Consider the following 7,683-nt stretch of genomic DNA (forward strand, 5'->3'; position numbering starts at 1 on the left):
TAGAAATTTGAACAACAATTTGAAATTAAAAATGTATTCAATACAGCATTGAAACCAAAATTTCACAATAAACATAATATAACTTCAACACCATATTCATCAACACTTATATACATACATATATATCACCTTTAAAATAAAAATAAAACAAGCTGATCAAATAATCTCAAAACTGAATTGTGACTAATATTTTCAATGTAATTCAAAATTTTTTGAATGTTTCAGATATATTTTATGGTTACTGGACAATTTTCACCACTAACTTAAGCCTAGTATAGATTTATGGTGTCAGTTGAGTTTAGTTAATAATGCAGTGAACATTTTTTTATTAAAATATATATAAAATAGCATATAAAGCAACTTGATAAATTTAAAAAATGACACCTTTGTTTTGTTAAACCAAGAATTTAATATAATCATGATAATAGAACTTCCATAGTAATCCTGTGATAAACTTTTAAAAAAGGAAATGTGTTCCAAAGTTACAGTAAAAATTTATTTCAATTTAATTTAAATAATTTTTGTCAAAATTAAAGACATGGCATACAAGAAGCACTTTAATAAGGTTTAATTACCTCAGTACATGTATGTTTTACAGGTAAAAAGAAAGCCCTATTTTTCTTAAACTCGTGTATTACTTATCTAGTGAATTCAAAAGGCCTTGTGATTTAAGTTTCACAGGATGTTGCGATTTTGAATGAATGTTATTTAGAATTTAATACTCTCTGACCAGGTGTGATCTTTTTCATGAGTTTGCCCCAAGCAGGGAAGTATGTCCAGTGCACGATGTTTTGTCGATATTGTCAACATCGCAATGTCAACTTTATCGTGTCATTATTGTGTTAGCAGGAGGTATTACTTTATACTTCACCACTAATCAGAAGAACAATTTTATTAATTTCTTTAGTTTTTATCCCTTTTTGATATATATTGTATATAATATATCCCAAATTATAATAATACTAAATAGATATATTTCTAAAATAAGGTAAAACAGTTTCAGTGATTTTGTAGCCTGTTGTTACCTCATTAAAAAGATAATTATATAACTATTGTACATTTTTTGTATGTAACCATGAAACCTTTGTGTTTTTATTTAGGAATTTAGGAAAATTAATTATTAAAAAAAAAAAACATGCCAAACAAGAAGCACCTTAATAAGGTTTAATTACCCTCAGTATAGGTGTGGTATTTAGGTAAAAGAAAATCTTTTTTAACAAAACTCTAAAACTTTAAAATTAATATAATTAAATTATTACATAAGATAATTTGATTTAACTATCTCTATTTGATAAATCTGGGAATCATGTAAGAATGTAAAAATCTGTTTTTATAATATATCTTTATTTTATTGTGGCTGTTGTCATGTCAGTTAAAAAGAAATTTATTTTAACAGTTAAAATTTAGAAAAAGTAGAGGTTATTTGGTCAAGAATGGTTAAGACTGGTCGAGTATTGTTCAGACCTTTGGTCGAGTATGGTTTAGACTGAAAAAAATAGGTCGAGTACAGGTCGAGAATGGGTTAAGACTGTTTCAGACTGGTCGAGTAATAGTTCAGACTATTTTCAATGGCAAAGATAAGGGTCAAGTACAAATCAGTACAGTCGAGTATGGTTAAGACTGGGGTCGAGTAATGTTGAGTAAAATTCAGACCAATTCAGACTGGTCGAGTAAAAATCAGTACAGTCGAGTACAGATATAGGCCATTTCAGACTTTTACTGGTTTGTAGTGTATATAGGGGGGATTCAGAGACAAGTGCCTGTGGTCTGGTTTCAGAACATTAAGGAAATATGTTTTGTCGAAAATTCGAAGGGAATCCTGAGGATTAAACCAGGTTCTACCTCATAAAACTCATATTTAGGACCGAGAAGTGACGATAACAACCATTTTTTATTTTGACCACATAAATGGCAAAATAGTTGAATTCTTCAGTCTTTTCAATATAATGTTCATTTTATTGTTAAAAGATAAGGCTGGTATATTCTGGACACTTTATTGCAAATATGTCAGTTACTATCAATATGACGTCACAAACCAGTTCTAGAAAAGAATTTTTGTCTTTGGATATTTGGACTGCCACTCAAATTTGTCTGTACAAAATTCATTTCCATCAGTCCAATCATAATTCTATTAAAAAAATCCTTTCCTTGTGTCAGACAATTTGGACTGACATTGTAACAACATATGTCAGACATTTCAAATTTTTATCAGTCCAATGATGTGGACTGAGATTGCCCCGGGTCGTACTGTATCGTGAGAGCCCAAAAGACACAGAAACTGATTATTGTAAGAGGGTATTTATTCAGGGACTGAGTTTAGACTCAATCCCTAAAGAGAATGGCAGGTTCCTTAGGATGGCTGAAATTCCGCTTCTATAAATAAAATACATATGCACTGAACTAGAAAATAGAAAAAAGTCCAGATTACAAGATTTTGAGGGCGTCAGTTTTCTCCTTGTGAACAGGATATAAAGGTATTACTTATAATGTACTTTTTCAAAATTGAATTTAGGTTTAACCCACCATTTTCTTAAGAAAATACCTGTAACAAGTCAGGAATAAGACAGTTGTTTATCACTCTTTCAGTTGGTTGATAATGTTTGGTTTTGTCAGTTTTTATTTTTATTTTTTAGCCATGGTGTTGTCAGTTTATTTTCGACTTATGAGTTTGAATGTCCCTTTGGTATCCTTCGCCTCTCTTCCCCTTTTTAAATTTACCTTGGATTTCGGCATTTTTGTTATACTTTTTAGTAATGTTTTCAATGAACGATTAAAGCAGCAAGAGCAGCCACCTGATTTACGTCTCAGTGTGGTCAGTCATTTTATCACCCTATTTTCTTATTTCTGCATAGCTTTGGTAAGCGTCTGCAAACTGGCTTCAAATGTATGATAATGATGGTCTACTTTTACATCGTTTGAACGGTCTATTTCAGCGGTAAATGTTTGACTTTTATAATAAGGATCGAGTAGTGGTCGGACCAAATTGCAGGGCCGTAACTAGCCTCTGTTAAAATTGAGGCTAAATTATTCGCCTCGCTCCGCTTGGCGAAAAAATTTCCGGCGAGGGGTCTGGGGGCCACTCAAGGCCCTCAGAAGCACTAAAAAATGACGCAAAATCGTACATTCTGAGCGTTTCCCGGACCCTTTCTTAATCTGAAACGCAAGTTTTGTTTTAATTATTTTTTTGACAATATTCTGGTCTCAAAGCAAAATATATAGATTCAGTGTAAGACTTTTAGTTTTTAGGGACATCATCAAAAGACCGATATGAAGGATAAAGCAAAAATCGTAATTCACATAGTTAAGTGTGTGGCTGCTGTTTTTTTTTTTTTTTTTTTTTTTTTTATTGAGTTTCTGCTTGTAGGAAAAACGTATTATGCCTGTCAATTATGTTCTTTTCAAATTAAGCTAAGAAGGGGCTGATTATCATTAATATAACTATGTGAATTCAGTTTTTATAACACATTTCAATTACAACTTAATGTAGTTCCTAACTGGGGTAGAAAGGGTACACTCAGGGTAGACTTAGGAAAACTGTTCTTAAAAGACCTCATTGCTACATTTTTGTGCTGTTTTAATATGTATATCGGGCGATTAATGTCGGATCTGCCTGTTCTGGTCTTGTATTGCGTTTAGACTTTGGTGTAATTTGTTTATGATTTTGTAATTTATTCACAGTTACTTTAAGTACCGCTTAATTCGACGCTAGTGGCCGTCTTGACATTGTTGTAAGGTATGAATGATTCGTTCATTGTTGAAGACCCTCCAGCGACTGTCAAGATGAAGAACAGGAATAAAAGCCCTGTTCATTGATAATTCGTATTTTTTCCATGCACATTTACTCCATATCCCTTTAATTTCTATTAAAGGACCTGAACACGGCTTAATGCAAGTTTACGCCCTTCAATGTAAAAGGTCATATGGCAATACATTATTTTTGTTTTTAAACGATTCCAGGAGATTGGTTGTCTCACTTTAATTTAACCCATGTCATCTTTTTAGTTTAATAGAAAAGAGAGCCAGTTTTGTATTCGTTAATATAAAGTATAATTTTCCATGAAAAAACGACCAATTTTTCTATGTCCGGTAGCTTCGTATCTTCTCAAAACATTTTCTCAAACAATATCTGGACATCGGTGGAGATCTAACATTGCCAAACCACACAACCGTTCACCCGTCATTACCGACCACTTCGACTATGCTATTTCGATATTTTTTATTTTTCATTATCAACTTTTCATAGACTAACCGATACATATATTTAAAATTTAAAGTAGTTTTTAAAATTAGAAGAAAGGTCCTTAAATATAATAAAACTCAAGTTTTTAAAACAAAATTACTAATTTACAAATGAAATTCAACGCTCAGACAATAGTCATGAAGAAGGGCAATCAATGAACAAAAGACAAACCCGTGAACAGATAAGACACATAACAACAAATTATAGACAATCAACACTGAAAACTAAAATAAATGAGAAACATGGATCCGAAAAAACAGGAACGACGTCAGAGGGTGAACAAAGCTTGCTTCTTGCAAGTCACTCGCCGTGAAAACAATTTAATATGAAGACAAGCTTTTTGTTTCAACTTATTGATTTTTTTTAAATTTCCAACATGAGGCATTTGCCTCATTTGCCTCAATGTAGTTACGGCCCTGAATTGTCACTGTACTTTAAAATTTAATCAACGCATGTGTTCTACAAAATCTGCTTTAAAAAACAGTCGTTTACAGTAAATACAAAATTTCGAATAACGTAAGATAAAAATCTTAGATGGAATATAAAAATTAACGCAAGTAAAAAGGGAAATATTAAAACATTGAGACGTGAGATTTAGAAAACTAACGTTAGTGGTTGTTTTTTAAGCCTAACTGTACATTTGTTTCTCTGTCTTTGTTTCATAAAATGATGCAGATACTATTTCACAAACTTGCAACGGATCATGTGTACAAATCGGTGTCGAGATGAGGCATGGAATTAATAAAGTTGTAAAGCACAGACAGGGGATACGGTAACACTCTTGGAAACGGTTCAATGATTTTAGAAACATCCAGCAGTATAGGATTACCGAAGACATAAAAGTCTTCTTCTCCCCAAAACAACAACATTAAAATATGTACCACACAAAAAGACAATATATCAGCTATTTATCATGCAAAAAGCGTTATCAATTTAAATCTAGCCTAACAGAACAATAACATGCGAGATCAACTTTAATATCGAAACCAATGTATATGTTCATCAGTATAAACGATTTTGGATGATGAAAATCCTTAAAAACAAATCCCATAAAAAGGAAGCCACTACATCCTCATGTTTATTTTTTTATAAAACAATCTGGTGCTAAGCAAACATCAATCAATCAATATTTTTATTCGGAACTAACGAAGCAATAAAGAAATAATTACCTTCAGTTCCCATTCACTCCAAGTCGATCAAAATGGTAAGAGATGTAGATTTAGGATGAAATATGATACCCTCCGACAGTTCCATAGGGACAAGTGAAGTATCATTACAACCGTGTAACCATTCAGTCATCTTGAAATCGTGAATCTCTGCATCGGGTTTTACTAATAAACATTTCCACTAGATTATGCCTTGTAGTTACAGAAATTAGAATTGAATATTTGGCTCTGGTGACCATGCATGTTTGTTGCACAACTTGAATGTAACCAGGAATTTTTAAAGACAATCTGATTAAAATTATAATCTATCTTTACTTGCTTACTCGTCAAAGCATAGCAAAATCACAGACATATGGCTTGTGTTATAAATACCTCACACATATTGTTTCTGTCACAGACATATGGCTATGTTTTATAAAAAAAACTCACACATATTGTTTCTGTCATGTTTGGTGAGTTTCACGTATAAGCTCGTTTGAGGTGAAATTCATGGAGTGAAATTTCCCTGTGTAGGTCTTTGTGCGTCTTCTACAATGGACACTCTCAAACATCGTAGACTAGAATGTAATTTCATGACTAAAATCACTTTTTCGTTGATCTTGTATTGCTGTTTTTTTTTCAGTTTCTCTCTATCTTCTGTATTGTTTGCCCAAAACACAAAAAAGGTAAAATTCGTCATTTAAGGACAATAACTCCTTTAAGGAGTCAATTTACGATGTTCGAAATATTAGACTTATTTGTAGCTCTGTCTTACTGTTTATATTTGTTTTTTAAAGTTTCCATCTATCTTATATAGTTTTTACGATAATAGGTACAAAAAAATGGTAAAAATCGTCATTAAAGGGCAATAACTTCAATAAGGAGTCAACTGACGATTTCCACCATGTTTGACTTATTTGTATATCTTGTTTTGCTTATCATTTTTGCTATATAACGTTTCTGTCCGTCTATTATAGTTTTCAAAATAAAAGGCAAAACTTGCATTTTACCACATTTTCTATTTTTAGCCATGTTGGCCGTGTAAGTTGGTAGGCGCCTAGGGGTCATCAAACAATTTTTTTAAATTGGATAGCTTAATGATAATTGTGGCTAAGTTTGATTAAATTTAGCCCAGTAGTTTCGGAGAAGATTTTTGTTTAAGTTAAGGGATGATGACGGACGCCAAGTAATGAGGATAGCTAACTTGGAGCTTTGGGGAAGGTGAGCTTTAAAGGAGGTCCATGCCCCAAGCACTTATGTCCTCAGACAGAGATGATCTTACATAAATTTATCTGTTCTGTTTTGGCTAACTTGGTTTTGACTGCTCAAAATGTTGTGGCTTCCAGAACTATTGGTCTAGATCATGCCCGATATGGCTTCCAGAAGTTTTGGTCTAGAGCATGCCTGATAAAGCTTCCAGAACTTTTGGTCTAGAGCATGCCTGATAAAGCTTCCAGAACTTTTGGTCTAGAGCATGCCTGATAAAGCTTCAAGAACTTTTAGTCTAGGTCATGCCTGATAAAGCTTCCAGAACATCTGGGCTAAAGCATGCCTGACAAAAGATTCCAGAACTTCTGGTCTAGAGCATGCCTGATAAAGCTTCCAGAACTTCTGGTCTAGAGCATGCCTGATAAAGCCTCCAGAACTTCTGGTCTAGAGCATGCCTGAAAAAAGCTTTTTCAGGAACATGTGTTATATCAGTATTATAAGTTTTTATTTTGCTATACACAGAAACATATTAATGGGAGTCCATCGCTACTGATAGGGTTGGCCAAACACTTATTTAACAATACAAACTGAAAAAGACATTTTATGTACTGCTCTTGTAGTGATGTTCGGCTTATCAATTATTATCGAAAACCGATCAATTGTTGAAAATTTTCGATTAATCTATTACTATTTTCAATAATTGATAATTAAAAAAATATCTTAATTTTTAACAAAAACATTTTGAAACCTCCCTGTAAATGAAAGAAATGCCTTAAAACACCTGTAATCTTTCCATTTGTACATATACACGGGTTTCTGGTGTAGAGTAATCCGTATTTATGAATCTGTATGTTTTGGTAATTAATTCTTCTTCAATACTATTATTTCATGTCCAAGTATAAAATGAGGAAAAGTGTGTTAATAAACTCTTACATTACTTACATACAAATTAAAAAAGAAAAAAAACGATTATTATCAAAAATTGAATAGAATACTATCCAAATACTTTGCTTAATCGATTATAATTTTCAAGTCCATTCCAAACACTATGATCTTGTTTTGTTCAAGACAGTTCTTTTAAAATGAATG

This window comes from Mytilus californianus, unplaced genomic scaffold (assembly GCF_021869535.1).
Source record: "Mytilus californianus isolate M0D057914Y unplaced genomic scaffold, xbMytCali1.0.p SCAF_9, whole genome shotgun sequence".
Lineage (NCBI taxonomy): Eukaryota > Metazoa > Mollusca > Bivalvia > Mytilida > Mytilidae > Mytilus > Mytilus californianus.